At 41.4% G+C, this 18909-nt stretch overlaps 1 non-coding gene across 1 annotated transcript; it reads right to left on the reverse strand.

Moving 5' to 3' along the window:
* Positions 1 to 1225: 1225 nt before the first annotated feature.
* On the reverse strand, positions 1226 to 1364 carry LOC119466945. The gene has a single exon (XR_005195456.1). It is a non-coding gene; the product is annotated as a U4 spliceosomal RNA (small nuclear RNA).
* Between the last annotated feature and the right edge of the window lie 17545 nt (positions 1365 to 18909).

Here is an 18909-nt window from a genome sequence, read left to right on the forward strand (position 1 = left end):
TGCATTTTCCCAGATTAATTTTCTTCTCATTTGTGTGTGTGTGTGCCTGGGTGCTGTGCAATTTTATTGCATGTATAGGTTTACCTATCAGAAGATTCACTCGTTTTCCTATTATAACCACATCCACTTCTCTCCTCTCCACCATATCCACTTTGATTCTGATTCTTTGAAACCACTAATTTATATTTCTGCAAATTTGCCCTTCCAATATTGTTATATAAATGAAATCATAACCTGTGCACCCTTTTGTAATTGGCCCTTTTCCTTCAAGATAATTCCTTGGAGATTCATCTACATTGGTTTATGTTTTAGTTTGTTCCTTTTGTTATTGCTAAGGGTTTTCATGGTGTGGATGTCACCATGAAATATTATGTGTACCCCTTCACTCATTCAAGAACATTGTTGTTTTCAGTCATTGTCTGGCTATTATGACCAAAAGTGATGTGTACATTCATGTACCAGGTTTTGTGTGAATAAATGTTTTCATTACTCTGGAAAATATGTCCAGGATGAAATTCCCAGGTCGTATGATAGTTACAAGTTTAAAAGTAATGGAAAATAGCACTTTGTTATCCAGAGTGACTTTGATTTTACATTCCCATCATAAATGAATTTCTGTTTTTTCAAATCCTCTTAGCCATACAGACTGAAGTATACTGCTATCACATTGTTTTAACATACATTTCTCTAAAGGATAATAATATTGAAGCTTGTCTAATGTTCTCATATGACATCTGCATATTATCTCTGATGAAATGTTTATTCATGTCTACATGATTTCTAATTGTATTTGTCGTCTTGCAAGTTTTGAGAGTTCTGTTTATATTCTGGTTACTAGCTCACATATGTAATAAGTAAGATTTTTTCCACAGAAAAAAGCATTTGCAAAGATATCCTTTCATCTATTGCTTGACTTATTTATTCCATTTATTTTTTTTATAATTGGAACAATAACAATTCTTCAAAATGTAAAAGAAAACTGAATCTTTCCAGAGTGCTGGACATGGTAAGGGTGTGTGGAACCCTATTTAATTTAGACTGAGGGATGGAGACTTGCAGACCTTTTTGCACACACAGTGGTGTCCTTATTGTCACAGCTGGAGGAGGAGCCTGATGCAGATTTAAACCACAGGGAGCTGATTGGCAAAGTAACCATCTCCTTTTGTGTTGAAATGTCATGGCTTAGAAAGCAAATGTGGAGTAATGTCTTTAGGATGACCATCTCTTGCATGTTTAATATTCACTTATTAGACTGAAAGAGTACTTATTTATACCCCAGTAACTTTCTTTTTTTGTTTTTCAATTAGCAATAATCACGTCTTGGATAAACCTCATTGGCTATGATACTGCCACTGCACAAAGCTAACCCAGTCACTTTCTATTAATATACAAATTAATTCATCTAAGTAGTTAATATGTTGATTTCTGAGAAGATGTTAGGAGCTGACTGTACATATACATAATAAGTATGATGTAACAAATGCTTTTATTGGGCAGCTGATACTATGTGCTTGCATGGTACTAGAGCTAAAAGATGAGTAAAATATAATACTTTCTTCACAGAGCAAATATACTAATTGGAGATTTAATCACAAGTATTCTTCATCACTTTTGTGTGCTTGTAACCGGATCCGCTGCAGGTTCTTGGCCTCCCTCAGACTGAAGAACGGGACGGGGGGCCTCGGCATCGTGGTGAATGTTACAGCTCAAATAAGACTCATGGACCCAAACAATGTGCAGCAGTGCAGTTTATTAGGCAGAGAAAAAGGACAGCTTCCACTGAGTGGATGGTGACCAGGAGGGCGTGCCCCTCCAGGCTGGGACTGCTAGAGCTTTTACCCCTGAGTTATTTTCTCCCCATTCATGCTCTTGTCCAATGAGAGGGGTTCTTTCAAACTTCCTCTTGATTAATTGATCTTTGAATCCTTTACTGGATTGGCTACTGTTTTACAACCCTGCGTCAGTGAGCTTCTACCTCCAAGGGCCAGATGTGGGAAAGGTTCCTGCCTTTAAACAAAGTCCCTAAGAGCCAGCAGCGGGAAAAATGGAAATAAAGACCCCTAGCAGGTCCTGAGCTGGAAACAAAGCCCCCAGCTGACCTGGAAATCCCTTTAACACAGTCCCTCATGCCCATCACCTAGCAAGTAAGGAAGGAGTATTTTTTTACATTTATTTTTTGAATGGTGGTAGAAATAAGTATTGAGGAGGGGCTCTTACTCCAGGCTGGGGAGGAGGAGGCTAGGGGTGGGAAGTAGAGGCGAGGGGACGCTTCCTGAAGGAAGTGATTAATGAAATGGGGAGGTGGTGGAAGTTGGCTGGGTAAGGAAGAGGGTGGAACAGACCTCCAGAGACCTGGAGTCTGACACCGAAAACAGAATGTTTATTTTAGGAGTTAGCACAAGATTCTGTGTCACAAAAACATTCCTTTCACCTGGGAAGTTAGGATGGAAACCATAAATTTCATGCTGTTGGAGACCAACAGAGGGAGAAAGCACATTTCACTCACTTTACTGGATTCCCTGGAACATAGATCCTAATAAAGATTTCAGATGCACACACTCAGTGCTTTCCAGAAGGTGCTCTGTAGAACACAAGAGACTCAAGATATTAACAAATGTCATCTGTTAAATAGGTCCCAAGGTTAAATAAGTTCAGACATTGCAAATGTCCATTGTGAACCTTAGCAGGGAAACTTGGCAGTGTTCTAGACTGGGTAGCTTTCCACTTGAGCATATTCAGAAATAAGCTCTCAGAAAATACTCTGGGAAATGCCACATCAGCACTCATGTAGCATGGATGCTCCCTGGCTCTTATAACAAGTCTGGATCTCCCTGAATATCCACTGCTATCCTGAGAGATTAACAAAGCTGGAGACAGCCTGAAGGGAGGCAGCCATCAGTGCAATTAATGATGGAAATACTCAAAAATGGAAAGTGAAAGTTGGCTGGGTGTGGTGGCTCATGCTAATAATCAGCACTTTGGGAGGCTGAGGCAGGTGGATCTCTTGAGGCCAGGAGTTCGAGACCAGCCTGGCCAACATGGTGAAACCCCATCTGTACTAAAAATACAAAAATTAACCAGGCATTATGGTAGGTGCCTGTAATCCAGCTACTCAGTAAACTGAGGCAGGAGAATCACTTGAACCTGGGAGGCAGAGATTGCAGTGAGCCGAGATCATGCCACTGCACTCCAGCCTGGGGTAGCAGAGTGAGACTCAATCTCAAAAAAATAAAAAAAAAGACAGTGAAAGTTGTACAGGTGACTGATTTTCAACAGGGTCGGTGAAAGGGGCAATGTAGAGGACAGTGTGGAGATCATAGGGGTCAGCTCTGTTGCTCTGTGTATGAGGTTCTATCATCGGTAATAAATTGAGGTCATCAATGACGAGGGCTGTGGGGCCTCTGAAGTGTGACTTGGAATCTGGATGTGAGGTCATCAGTCATAGAATGTTGACCACAAACTCATTGTGTTTGTTCCTCACCTCCCACTTTCTACTTGAGGGTTACTGTGTTTTCTCACTTTGCACATGGCATTGTTAGAGTATTAATATATACATACTTACACACACAAACATTTTCATCATGAAAAACATGAGAATATTGGGACACAAGCATCCTAATGATCTTGCATAACCTCAGAAGGACAAAATACTGACAAATATCTTCCAAAACTGAGAGCCACATTATTTACAAGCTTTTCACTTTCCAGTCCCTCATGTGGTCCTGTCCCCATTCAAGGGAACTTGAATCTCCACATCCAAGCCCCTTGATTTTACCATTCTAAACCAGATACATCAACTGCCTTATTCCACAAGGGCTGCCAAATGTGATATCTCAGCACTTCTTTGATTTCAAGCTGGAGGCCACCTTAGAGGCCAGGTTATTTGACCACTTGAACTCAGACCTCCGTGAGGACTTGAAGTCATACTAATATGGGAAGGCCATTTCTGGGTGATGATGTGGGCACAGGGTCCTTTACACATACTGCACTCCATTTAGTGGAGCCACCTCTACCTCGGACCATCTGTGTCACCCTCATGAAACTCCATCCTACAACAATTGTGCTGTAGATTCTCCTGAAAAGAAAAATACTAGTATTTTAGTGAAGCAGTTTTTCCAAAAAATCACGAGAAACTTCTTCATTGTAATAAGAATGATGAAATCATAACTTGGGGAAATTATTATTTTCGTTGTCCTTTTTACTCCTCACCTCTCAACAAATCTAATTTGTAGCCAAGAGGAACTACTTCATTTGATTTGGAGACTCCAGGAGCACACACTATGTATATGCTCGAGTGCATAAGTTTTGATGGAGACGGTGGTTGGAAACTGATGGTTTCCACAGCAGAGCAATATCACTCAACTCCTATAAAAGCAGAGAAAGAGTTAGAGAAAAATGAAATGAAGCATTGAGCATCCCTTCACCTCCAAATGGTCAACAACTTGGATCTACTTCCTAGCAAGTCTGGACAACTGTGTCCACTTCCTAGCAAGTCTGAGTAGGACGAGCTGAACAAACAGGAAGGGAACTCAACCCTTGATACCTGGGGAACAGTGGGCAGTGCTGTCCTCTCCCTCTTTCATCTATAGGAACACCCCGTATCTGTTTTGCAAGAGAGATTTACCCTCCAAAACTTAAATTCACTTGAGCCCAAATATCTAATATTGAAAGCTCTTAAAGGTTGGAGACATGAATAGATGAGTGTGGTGGCACACACTTATAATACTAGCTACTCAGGAGGCTGAGATAGAAAGATTGCTCGAGCCCAGGTGTTTGAGGCTGCAGTGAGGTACGATCATGCCACTGTACTCCAGCCTAGGTGACAGAGTAAGCCCTGTCTCTAAAAAATAAAATAAAATTTTAAAAAGTGGGACACATGAGAATCAGTCCTGGGAAGATCCGAAGAGTGTCTTTGGAAGTAACCTTTATAGATGAGGAATGAAGCAAATGGTGAGACCCTTCAGAAACATCTCCCTGCAGAAACATCAAATTGAAAAACTATCTACACATAATTTTCACGAGAGCCAAGGAGTTCAGGTGAGAGATTATAGTACCTAGTTTTGACGTAATAAAAAGGAGACAGTCAAGTGGATAGGAAGGACAGAATCCCATTGCCTGTGTCACCCATCTCCCAACTTTCAGCAGTTCAGCACAGAGAGAGACACAGCCCACCCTTAGTGAGGAAGGAGTAGGAAACGCACATAGGACTTTGATTTAGAGCTCAGTGCTAGGCCCATCATGGCAAAACCCAGTACTAGGCCGAAACCCATGGCCTCTGGGTGGCACCTCTGGACTCACCCCAGTACAAGGCAGAAAACTTTGGCCCCAAACCATGGTCTTGTGTTCCAGCTCACACCACCACTAGCCTTCCACAGTGGCCTTAGGCCATGACTGAACCCCACTAAGAGATAGGCCATGCAAGCTAGAGAGCACCCACAGCTGTATTGGTCCTGGCAGCATGGGATCTGGGTGTGACCCAGATTAGCGCCAGACTTGGCAACTGAGAAACTGCTCCTACTACTTCTCTGTGAGTCCTGGGCAGCACAGTGCAAAGTGACTCTAACCACTGGCAGGGAAGGAGAGAGAAGTAAGTGCAGGACTTTGCCTTACAACTCAGTACTAACCTGCCATGGTTGGCCAGAAAGAACTTCATGGTTTGTGACCCCAGGAACCTGATGGCCAGAACCTCATCATTCCTGACCCCAGGCCAATGCCCTGCTGCAGTGCCATGTGGAGCCCCGCAGCTCTGGGTCTTTATTTGTATCGCTGCTGCGCTGTTGTAGCCCAGAGCCGGTAATAAACCTCACTGGCAGGCAGGCCATAGCAGCATGTGTCTAAGGATGTCTGTGCTGCCTTGGTCTTCACAGCTGTGGGCTCTGGGTTAACCCAGTGTTATAATGACTGCAGTGGCCACAAACCCATTCCTCGACTCAGAAGGACTGAGTGAATAGAGAGGTCTCTTTGGGACAAGGAAAGAGAAATAGGCATGAGACATGGCCCTGGAGCCCAGTACTGGACCTGCCAGGGTGAAGCCCAGCACTAGGCAGAGTCACATAGTGACTCTCCATAAGCTAATGAACATGAATAAAACCTCGAGAGTTTCCCTGGCCCCAGGGAAAAACTTGCAGAACCAAATGGACCCCTTTAGGCTTTGCTCTAGTTCCTCTGGGCCAAAAGAGCATAACAACTATGGACACACAAAAAAATGGGCTCGGAATTCCCTCTACTCCAACCATAGACTTGTGGTAAACCTTAGCTTAGGGTGCCATCTGTTGCCGAAATAGCAGCAGTGACCACAGACTCAATGGATGTAATAATCAGCCTGCAAAGGATCTCTGGAAGGATGGGCACAAAGAAAGTCAGATTGCAAGACTGGAATAAATACCTAATTCTCCAATACACGACATTGTCACATGCCCCTAACATCAAGAAATTCAGAGAATGATGACCTGATCAAATGGGTAAAATAAGGCTCCAGGGACTGACTCTGAAGTAATGAAGATGTATAATCTTTTTTTATTTTATTTTTAATTTCGAGACAGAGTTTCACTCTTGTTGCCCAAGCTGGAGTGCAATGGTGCGATCTCGGCTCACTGCAACCTCCACCTCCCAGGTTCAAGTGATTCTCCTGCCTCAGCTTCCAGAGTAGCTGGGATGACAGGCACCTGCCACCACACCCAGCTAATATTTTGTATTTTAGTAGAGATGCGTTTTCACCATGTTGGTCAGGCTGGTCTTGAACTCCTAACCTTCCACCAGCCTCGGCCTCTTAAAGTGCTGGAATTATGGGCATGAGCCACTGTGTCTGGCCAAAAGTGTATAATCAATCTTACAGGCATAATTCAAAAATAGCTATTTTATGGAAACTCAGTGAACTTCAACACAGATCACTAATTCAGAAATTTTTCAGAGTAAATTGAAAGACTGAAATAATTATTAAGATGTAAATAATACTGGAGCTAACAAACAAAATGAACAAAATAAAAATGCATCTGGGGGCATCAACAACAGAATTGATCAAACCAAAAAAATCAGTGAGCTCAAAGACAGGCTATTTGAAAATATAGCAACACAAGATAAGGGCACAACAACAAAAACACTACAGGGCAATCTGTGAGCATAAATAAAAAAAATGCTTGCAAAATACTAGAAAACCATATCCAACATCACATCAACAAGCTTATTTACCATGCTCAAATAGAATTTATGCCAGCAATACAAGGATATTTTACATATACAGGTTAATAAACATAATACAGCACATCAATAGAATGAAGGACACAAACATTATGATCATCTCAATAGATGCAGAAAAAGTCAGTAAAATTCAACATTTCTTTATAATTAAAAACTCAACAAATTAGGTGTAGAAGAAATACACCTTAACATTATTAAGCCCATATGTAACACTCAACGCTAAAGTTATACTGAAAAGGAAAAAGCTGAAGTCTTATAAGATCTGGAACAAGGCAAGGATACCCATGTTTACCACTTCCATGCTATATAATACTAGAATGTGCAGTGTAATACTAGAAGTCCTAGACAGAGCATTTAGAAAGAGAAGTAATGTTTTTAGAGTTAGTGTGGGCAACACTGTCATTTGCCTGTTACTAGTTAAACACAACATCCCTGAAGAAAAGTGTTCAGAAGGAGAGGCCCCAGGCATACAGAGCTCCACTCAGCTATTTCCGTTCTACCACATAAATATGTATGGGGGCCAAAGACCACTTGATATTGAGGACTTGCTGTACATGAAAGATGAAGAAGAAACAAACACATTAAAGCAAGAAACCAAAGGAAAGGAAAATGAATGCAGAGATCACAGAAAAACTTCAAGGAAATATCCAGTAATATCTTTAAAATAATTAGGAGAGACAGTTGTTAACTGAACGCTATCTTGTTAACATATTTTAAGTTCAGACTGATGGTTTCTTCATACATAGTGAACCATAACCTAATTGGAGGTTTAAACAGATTGTAACCTGCTCCTATAACAGGTTGCCGAGTCTCAGCAGCCAAGTTTTGGCCAATCACAGTCAAACAATTGTTAAAGCCATGTTCAAATAAGGCACATGTCAAGCTGTAATTCACTCAGCGGTTTCTGTTTCTCACTTCCATTTTCTGTATGCCACTTTTGTTTTTCTATACATGAATGTTATTCAACCATCTGGCAGCCCTGGAGTCACTCTGAACATATTCTAGTTCTGGTGGAGCCAGATTTATGTTGTTCTTGGCTCAATTAAACTCTTAATTTGTCTAAAGGTTTTCTTTTAATAGTAGCCCTTAAGAATATGTATGTATGTATTTCCAAATGTGTATATACATGTATTGTTATATGTATATATATGTGTATTAATTGTCAAAGGTACTAATTAAACAGGACAGATTTTAATCAAAAATATGCTATTCTGATAGGAAAGAGAGGCCCTCACGAACTAAACTCAACTTTAATTTGAACGGAGGTGACTGGATGTTTTAAAAGAGAAAGCAGTGGTATGGAGGGGGTTGAGCAGGATCTCAGTAGACTCAGAAAAGTGGAAACCTTCAAAGAGTTGGTCAGTGTAAGTGAGATTAGGCAGCAGCCTCTTTAGCTGGCCATGTGAGAGCTAGGTCTCTGTCCTTTGGCACAGACTGGGAGATGGAGGCTCTGTAGTTCCTGATGATTACATTTCAAAGGAATGCCTGTCACGTCCTTGAGAAAGACTCTCCTGATGTGTAGGAGATATGCATACATCTCAAAGTGATAGAGGAAGGTTCACCATTGTGTAGCTCTTTTTGGTAATCTCTAAGAGAGGGAGATGGGCTTACTGTCAGGTGTTTCCAAAACAGTGAGGTGTTTGGTAGTCTTGAGCTTTCTCAGGTAGGCACTTTTATTCTAAGGATGCAGCCTTGGGCTGATAGAAACCATGTAAGTGTTTGTTTAAATCTTTAAATGTAGGAGGGGAGGGGTACACAATTATTTCTGCTGAGTCTGTAAATTTCATAGGCCAAGATTGAGGCCCAGTTGACAAGAGGGCTTAGGGGAGCCTGACTAGAACTCAGTCGAGGAGAGAATCTTCATCAGGATGTATGTTTATATGCATGGTATGTGGACACACACACACACACACATGTAAATACTGGAGGCTGATTTATGGGGATTCTGCACAACTGAAGTCTCAGTGCATGGAAAGAGACTTGGGTAGGTTGCTGTCAAGGTTTTCTGTGACACTGTTGATACCAGGAAGCCTAAGGAGATCTATGGCCACTAAGACCATTGAATTGGTCCCATGGAATCTTCTCAGTTCTTACACATCATCTCTGCTGTGGTAACTTCACTTCCCAATGACCTGTCACATTTATAACTACAGCTGTGATTGCTCCTCTAAGTCCTACACTTAAATCCTCCTGAGCACTTGATATTTCTACTTCATTATCAGGGTTCCTGTCTAAAGTCTTCTCCTAAACAAACTCATTCCAATTTTCCATCCACATGCACTTCTCTGCCATCCCTTCCTATTCCAATGAAGGACACCCCCCCAACCCCTGCACACAGATGCTCATGTAGGCCTGACTTCTTATCCTTGTGCTGACTCCCTCGTCTTTGCACCCATAGACATCAGCAAGTCTCAGGGTCTCTGCCTACAGCACAGGTCCTGGACTTGACCCCATCTCTCCATCATTACCTTGACTGCTGCCCAGGTCAATCCATCACCTTCCTCAACTTTGAGTCACTGTCATGGCCTCCCAGCTGGTCTCTCTGCTTTACCAGTTTCCCCATACAGCAACCTCTGACCTTTTAAATTGAAATGAAATTCTTATCATGGTGAGAGCTCCTTCCATCATCTGACCCTTGGTGGCCTTCACCAAACTTACTCTGGCAATTGTTCACTGAATTCAGGCTACTCTGACCTCTGGCTGGTTCTCACACCCGCCACATTCATACCCACTTCTGGGCTATTGTCATTTCTGCCCTCTCACCTGCAAAACTTTTCCCCAGGTGCCTTCACTGCTTAGGTGTGTGATCCTCAATATTTTTACTGACATCTTTTACCAATATTTCTCTCATCCTCCCATGTGTAGCTTCCTCCCCTCCCCTCTATTTTTTCCATAAAACTTACCACCTTCTGATACACTGTGTCTATTTATCCCTGTGATAGTATTGTTTAGTATCTGCCCTTTCTCCCTAAAATGTCATCAAGAGGACAACGACTTTCTAGTCTTCATCGTTCTGTCTTCAACCTGAGAACTTCTGATGATACTGTCTCTGTCACTGAACTCATGTTACTCCTGCTCCTGTTACCCTACTCTCTAGAACTCAAAAGTCACTTGCTGCTTCTCTTCCACCATAAGACCCAGTTTGTCTTCACCACCTAATAATGCTGTATCCGTGGTAACTAAAGTTACTTATTGTGGAAACTCTGGCTTAATTTCGTGAGAGAAAATTCCTTTACAACTTTTCTCAGCTTTCCACTAAGAAGGGTTTTTAGTGATTTTGACGGGAAATGGGAGACAGTGTTGCGGAATTCCCAAAGTCGTCCAAGAGGATTTCTTTAAAAATCTTTTTCTACAGTGTACTTGTGGTAGAAGAAAACCATCTCGGTGTAATTTAACCATTTTTTATTAAAATTTATTTATCCATTATTAGAATATAACAATTAAATAATGTAACTTTCAAACATCCCTTCTCACTTTATCCCCAAATAAATCTATTAGACGTCTTGTTTCTACTTTTCAATTAATACATACTAAGGTCAAAAAATGCTTTAACTTACAACTGTTAGAAATATAACTCTAGAAAAAATATTGCTACTGAGTACTAAAAGTCTTTATTGACAAACTGCATATATTTTCAAAGTATAATACAATAATTGGAGAATAAAATATAAATTATTCACTTATTAATATATGATTAACATTTACAGAGTTTTATCTTCAGAAATGTACTTTCATGATGTTTCAATTTGAGGAAAAGATTAGTGTCTCAAGTACAGGATTTCTTTCACTACTGATGAGAGGGAATCCAAACTTTCTGAGAAACTTTCGCAATTCTTGCTGTGTTCCAGGAGCTCCAGTCTTCTTTAGATTTGGAGAAATTGACCTTGAAGGAGCCAACTGCTGTGTCCAGCATGTGACCGGAGAGGAACTCCAGCCCAGGGATGGGGTCCCCTGAGCCCTCAGATGGAGTCCAGATGAGTGAATGCAGCTGGCAGCTTGGGAGACCTGAGTGGAGAGGAGGGAGCAGCCCTGCTGTAAGACCCATGGCCATTCCTGGGGAAGGGACCAGGAGGGCTTGGCTCTTGGCCTCCTGGGAGGTTTGGAAAAGCTCCTTGTGATGGGGTGATTACTATGAGCTCTTCTAGGAACTCCAGCATTTTTAGACTTTCCTCTGTCACCTCTTTTTGTTTAGAACATTTGTATGTCTCCTTCTTCACTTCTTGAACCAAGAAAATGGATTCTCTCATCAACCTAGAGATGGTGATCTTGAGCCTTCTGTAAGCCCCGGCAAGGCTGTCTATATTGAAACACTCTCTCTCTTTTTTTTTTAATATATTTATTTTATGTTAGGTGCATACTATATCTGGCATTTCTCCCCATGTTATCCCTCCCCACCCTCCTCTCCATCCCCACTCCCAGCTGTCTCTCCCCTACCCCCTCCAACTGCCCCCAGTGTGTGATGCTCTTCTCTCTGAGTCAATGTGTTCTTGTTGTTCAACACCCACCTGTGAGTGAGAACATACAGTGTTTGGCTTTCTGTTCTTGGGTCAGTTTGCTGAGAATGATGGTTTCCAGATTCACCCAAGTCCCTACGAAGGACACGAACTCATTGTTTTTTATGGCTGCATAGTATTCCATGGTGTATATGTACCACATTTTCTTTGTCCAGTCTATCATTGAAAGGCATTTGGGTTGGTTCCAGGTCTTTGCTATTGTACACAGGACTGCAATGAACATACGGGTGCATGTGTCTTTATAGTAGAATGATTTATAGTTCTTTGGGTATATAGCCAGTAATGAGATTGCTGGGTCAAATGGAATTTCTATTTCTAGATCCTTGAGAAATCGCCACACTGTCTTCCACAATGGTTGAACTAATTTACACTCCTACCAACTGTGTAACAGTGTTCCTATTTGTCCACATCCTCTCCAGCATCTGTCTACAGATTTTTTAATGATTGTCATTCTAACTGGAATGAGATGATATCTCAGTGTGATTTTGATTTGTATTTCTCTAATGACCAGTGATGATGAGCATTTTTTCATATATTTGTTAGCCTCATATATGTCTTCTTTTGAAAAATGTCTGTTCATAGCCTTTACCCACTTTTGAATGGGATTGTTTGTCTTTTTCTCATATATCTGTTTTAGTTCTCTGTAGATTCTGGATATTAGCCCTTTGTCAGATGGGTAGATTGCAAAAAATTTTCCCATTCTGTTGGTTGCCAATTGGCTCTAATGATGGTTTCTTTTGCTGTACAGAAGCTCTGGAGTTTAATTAGATCCCATTTGTCTATCTTGGCCTTTGTTGCCATTGCTTCTGGTGTTTTAGTCATGAAGTCCTTGCCTATGCCTATGTCCTGGATGGTTTTGCTTACATTTTCTTCTAGTGTTTTATGGTGTTAGGTTTTATGTTCAAATCTTTGATCCATCTGGAGTTAATTTTAGTGTAAGGTGACAGGTAGGGGTCCAGTTTCTGCTTTCTGCACATGGCTAGCCAGTTTTCCCAACACCATTTATTAAACATGGAGTCCTTTCCCCATTGATTGTTTTTGTGAGGTTTGTCAAAGATCAGATGGTTGCAGATGTGTGGTGTTTCTTCTGGGGTCTCTCTTCTGGTCCATTGGTCTGTGTCTCTGTTTTGGTATCAGTACCATGCTGTTTTGATTACTGTAGCCTTGTAGTATTGTTTGAAGTCTGGCAGTGTGATGCCTCTGGCTTTGTTCTTTTTGCTTAGGATTGTCTTGGCTATGCGGGGTCTTTTGTCATTCCATATGAAGTTTAAGGTGGTTTTTTCCAGTTCTGTGAAAAAGGTCATTGGTAGCTTGATGGGGATAGGGTTGAATCTATAAATTGCTTTGGGCAGCATGGCCATTTTTACAATATTGAGTCTTCCTAACCATGAGCATGCAGTGTTTTTCCATCTGTTTGTTTCCTGTCTTATTTCCTTGAGCAGTGGTTTGTAGTTCTCTTTGAAGAGGTCCTTTACATCATTTGTTAGTTGTATTCCTAGGTATTTTATTCTCTTTGTAGCAGTTGTGAATGGGAGTTCTCTCTTGTTTTGGCTCTCTGTTTGTCTGTTATTGGTATATAGGAATGCTTGTGATCTCTGCACTTTGATTTTGAATCCTGAGACTTTGCTCAAGTTGCTTATCAGTTTGAGAAGATTTTGGGCTGAGATGATGGGGTGTTCTAGATGTACAATCATGTCATCTGCAGATGGAGACAATTTGACTTCCTCCTTTCCTAATTGAATATCCTTTATTTCTTTTTCTTGCCTGTTTGCTCTGGCTAGAACTTCCAATACTATGTTGAATAGGAGTGGTGAGAGAGGGCATACTTTTCCAGTGCCTGATTTCAAGGGGAATTTTTCCAGCTTTTGCCAATTCACTAAAATATTGGCTGTAGGTTTGTCATATATAGCTTTTGTCATTTTATGATACGTTCCATCAATACCTAGTTTATTGAGTGTTTTGAGCATATGAAGGGCTGTTGAATTTCATTGAAGGCCTTCTCTGCATCTATTGAGATAATCATGTGGTTTTTGTCTTTGGTTCCTTTTATGTGATGGATTACATTTATGGATTTGTGTCTGTTGAACCAGCCTTGCATCCCTGGGATGAAGCCTATTTGGCCATGATGGATAAGCTTTTTGATGTGCTGTTGCAATCTGTTTACCAGTATTTTATTGAAGATTTCTGCATCAATGTTCATCATGGATATTGGCCTGAAGTTCTCTTTTAGTTGAGTCTCTTTTAGTTGGTTTTGGTATCAGGATGATGTTGGTCTCATAAAATGAGTTAGGGAGGAGTCCTTCCTTTTGTATTGTTTGATACCGTTTCAGAAGGAATGGAATCAGCTCCTCTTCGTACTTTTGGTAGAATTTGGCTGTGAACCCATCTGGACCCGGACTTTTTTTGGTTGGGCTATTGATTGCTGCCTCTACATCAGTCCTTGTTATTGGTCTATTCAGGGTTTCAACTTCCTCCTGGTTTAGTCTTGGTAGAGTGCAAGTGTCTGGGAATTTATCCATTTCTTCCTGGTTTACTGGTTTATGTGAGTAGAGCTGTTTGTAGTAATCTCTGATGGTAGTTTGTGTTTCTGTGGGATCAGTGGTGATAATCCCTTTATCGTTTTTTATTGCATCTATTTGATTCTTCTTCCTTTTCTTTTTTATCAGTCTGGCTAGCGGTCTGTCTATTTTGTTGATCTTTTCAAATAACAAGCTCCTGGATTTATTGATTTTTTGAAGGGTTTTTTATGTCTCTGTAGCCTTCAGTTCTGCTCTGATCTTAGTTATTTCTTGTCTTCTACTAGTTTTTGAGTTTTTTTTAATCTTGCTCCTCTAGGTCTTTCAGTTTTGACGATAGGTTGTCGATTTTAGATCTTTCCTCTCTTCTCTGGTGAGCATTTATTGCTATAAATTTCCCTCTCAACACTGCCTTAAAGGTGTCCCAGAAATTCTGGTAATTTGCATCTTCATTCTGGTTGTTTTCGAAGAACATCTTTATTTCTGCCTTCATTTCATTGTTTATCCAGCCTACACTCAGAAGCAAGTTGTTTAGTTTCCAAGTGGTTGTATGAATTTGAGGGTGTTCCTTGATCCTGAGTTCTAGTGTGATTCCACTGTAGTCTGATAGACTGTTATGATTTCTGTTCTTTTGCATTTCCTGAGGAGTGATTTGCTTCCAATGATGTGGTCAATTTTAGAGTAAGTGCTATGTGGTGCTGAGAAAAATGTATATTCTGTGGATTTGGGGTGGAGCATTCTGTATATGTCTATTAGGTCTGCTTGGTCCAGCTCTGCATTCAAGTCCTGGATATCCTTGTTAATTTCCTGTCTCATTGATCTAATATTGACAGTGGAGTGTTGAAGTCTCCCAATATTATTGTGTGGGAGTCTAAATCTCATTTAGGTCATTAAGAACTTGCTTTATCTATCTGAGTGCTCATGTGTTTGGTGCATATATATTTACGATAGTTAGCTCTTCTTGTTGGATTGATCCTTTTTAGCATGATGTACTGTCCTTCTTTGTCTCTTTTGATCTTTGTTGGTTTGAAGTCCATTTTATCAGAGACTGGGATTGCAAGCCCTGCTTTTCTTCGTTCTCCATTTGCTTGGTAAATCTTCTCCCATCCCTTTATTTTGAGTCTATATGTGTCTTTGTATGTGAGATGGGTTTCCTGAATATAGCACACCAATGGGTTTTGACTTTTTATCCAATTTGCCAATCTGTGTCTTTTGATTGGGGTGAAAATGCAATGAAGAAAATGAGTCAACTAATGGGCAAGATAACCAGCCAGTAACAAAATGGCAGGATGAAATTCACCCATAAGAAAATATATTTTCTAATAAAAATAATATATTAACACAGAAGTGTCTATGTAGCTATGCCTTTTATTTCTTTTTCTTACCTGATTGGTCTGGCTAGGACTTTCAATACTACATTGAAGAAAATGGTAAACATGAACATCCTTGACTTGTGTTAGATCTTAGAAAACTTCCAGCTTGTCCCATTCAGTATGAGGGTAGCTGTGGTTCTGTTATATATGGCCTTTATTATATTGAGATATGTTTCTTCTATACCCAATTTGTTAACAGTTTTTCTGGTAAAAGAATAGTGGATTTTATCAAATGCTGGTTTTTGTTTTTGTTTTTGTTTTGTCTAATGAGATGACTATATGATTTTTGTCCTTCCTTCTGTTAATCTGATGTATCTTTTATTTAGTTTAAATATTTATTGATTTGCATATGTTGAACCATCATTGTATTCCTGGGATGAATGCTACTTGATCATGGTGAATAATCTTCATGTGTGCTATGGGATTTAGTTTGCTAGTATTTTGTGAGGATTTTTGCACCTATGTTCATCAGGGAAACAGGTCTGTAGCTTTGTTGTTGTTGCTGTTATGTCCTTGTCTGATTTTGATAGATTTTCTAAAAGCTGTCTTAGAGCTCATTGATTCTTTTTTCAGTTTGACTGATTGATTGATTATGCTGGCATTTTTTATTTTTGGTTCATTACATTTTTCAACTGTGGTCACTGCTGCTTTTAGCATTAGAGGGCGCTCTAAGCCTGGGTTTGCCACATGTCCAATGTTGCTTTGTTGTTCCCACCTGGAAGGACTAGAGAGCAGCTTACAGAGTGTATTTCACCCCACTAGGTTTGCAAGTTTCTGCTTGGGGCCGGAACAGGTCCAGGGGTTCTGTTTGTGGTTCCCAGGTTGGGATCAGGCATGCAGGGTTTTGCCCAGGGCTGGACCTCTGCGGTGAGTCCAGCACTGGGCTGCAAGGCCACATGTTGTGCTTGCTTTCCTTTCCTTCCCTTAAGCAGTCTCCATGCTGTGCTCCTTGCAGTGGGGCATGGATAAGACAGGCAGTCCTGTGGCCACCACAGCTGCTATGATGCTGCATCATGCCCAAAGCCTCTGAGACCAGCGCAGCACAGAGGAATGCCTAAGTTCCACACTGCTGGAGCTTTCAGCCCCTGAGATTTATTCATGGCTCTAGGCTGCTGCAGAGAGTCAGTGGTTATATGGGCTGGGACATGAGACTGCTCCACCAGGGCTGCTGGTCTCTACCTGGCACTATGACAAGTCCAGTGGCTCTGTCCACAGGGACCAGCCTGGGTCAGGGGCCACTGAGTCTTGCCCAGTGTTGTGTTTCACAATGGTGTGCCCTCCCTGGATTGCCAGGCAAAGCAATAAATCTTGCCATAAATCTGCACTGTGCTGCCCAGGGTTTAGGGAGGGCGGGTGAGGGCAGTCCCTTGGCCGTCAAGGCTCATGCTTAGCTGAGTCACATCCAAAGCCCATGGAAACTGGGACTAGCACAACACTGGAGTATGTCCCAGGCCAATGCTGATACGCCCTGACTGCTGCTGAGGTTTGCCTGTGACCTGATGCCACTATCGAAGGCCAGAGGTGTCAGAATATGAGACTGTTCTGTTGGGGCTGCAGTTTTTCACCAAGTGTTGGGATGATTCCAGAGACTTTGTCCATGGGTTTTGGCCTGAGGTCAGTGAGACTCTGTCCTTCCTACTCTCTTCAGTGCCTCTTTCCTTATTGTGCTAAAAACAGGTGCTTGATGTGTTATTTGGATTCTTTAGCACTTGTAATGGTATTTTTATGCTTGAATTATTGTTTAATTTCATGACTCTGTGGGAAAGATAATCACTGGAGGGTTCTATTTTTCCATTTGCTTCATTCCTTCCTCTCTTAAAGAAAATTTTCCAAAAAAAAAAATTCCAAAAAAATAAAAAAACAGTCTTCTGATTTATGTAGAACTGATTCTTCTGTCCATCTTTTAAGGGCTTTCAATATTAAATATTTGGGCTCAAATATATTTACACTTTGGAACATAAATCTGTCTTGGGCAAGGGAACAATTAGCATTTCATTGCAGAATGATTAAGGCATTTAACCATGCCTATGACATTCGTTTATGATAAAGTTTAGCATGTATTCAGAGTGTGTACATCTATATGGCTGTGTTTGAAAGGCATGTGCCAAGTCAGTCCAGAGAATTTTGCTGGACCTCAAAAAGACCTTGAGCTTTTGTAAGCTTAGCTGTTGCTTTTTTCCCCAGTGGAAAAGTGAGATTGTCTTTGACCATTGGTTGTGGACATTGTTAGAGATGGTGCAGCCTGAAACAGAATGTCTATGATATTTTCAGAATCATCCCTCAAGGATGATACTGTGGACTTCATTCAGGAAGAATGTGTCCTTCAGAGAAAGCTGCACAGAGATGTGATGCTGGAGAAGCAGTCATCTGTTACTTTGGGTGAGTCTTTCAACATTCATTTCTTTTATACAAAGTTTTCCAGAGTACTTTCTCTATATTCCATCTCCCTGGATACCCTTCTTGTTTATGCACCTTCATAGTCCTAGGTACGTGTCCATGAAGTAAGTGTATATTTCACTTACTCACTCACTGACTCTGCAATGAGGAGAAGCACCCATCTCTGGGAAGGCAGCCTGGTGAAGAAGGCAGACTGCAGTTTGGGGGCTAAGGCTTGGGAATGGAAGGGAGACTGGGAAGCTAAGGACCAGGAGAAGGGAAAAGCTCTGTCCAGCCTCCCCTGGTGATCCTGTACAGGAACTGGGGGTCTGTGAGTTTAAGTGGGAGTTCAGTCCCGCCACATACCCATGGCTGGTACTTAATGTGTGGCTTCACTGAGAGGGAGGGTGTTCTGAGGACAGGACTGGAGATAGATCACATGTTGCTCATGTAGGAGTTGCTTTTCCGTGAGTTCCTCCTTTTCCAGTGGACAGCGTAGGGCCATCTCTTCCATATGTTGAGTTCCCCCTCTTTGCAGGTTTGTGTCCCAGGAAGTGATGTTTTAATTTGAAGCCCTAAAAACAATATGCTCCACACTCAAGAGTGACTTATCCAGACTTATTTTACCTAAGAAACAAGCCTGAAGGAGGATGAGAGAGAAGAAAGAGTCAGAACTAGCACTTTCCCAGGTGAAAGTCACACTCTGGGTTCATCGTTCTGTCTTCTCCCTGCAGTGCTGTGTTCAAGACTTGCTAATCTTCCCTGACTCTGCCATGTCCTGCCTCACACATTTGCTGGCACTCACTGAGGGCCTTACCTCAGTCCCATCCCATTGCCATGTCACTGTGACCCTGTGAAATGGGCCTGTGAAAAGGCTATTTGAGGGATCATCCTAGGTAGGACATTACCCCAGACCAGGACTGGGGACAGGGA

This window comes from Cebus imitator, unplaced genomic scaffold (assembly GCF_001604975.1).
Source record: "Cebus imitator isolate Cc_AM_T3 unplaced genomic scaffold, Cebus_imitator-1.0 Scaffold242, whole genome shotgun sequence".
Classification (NCBI taxonomy): domain Eukaryota; kingdom Metazoa; phylum Chordata; class Mammalia; order Primates; family Cebidae; genus Cebus; species Cebus imitator.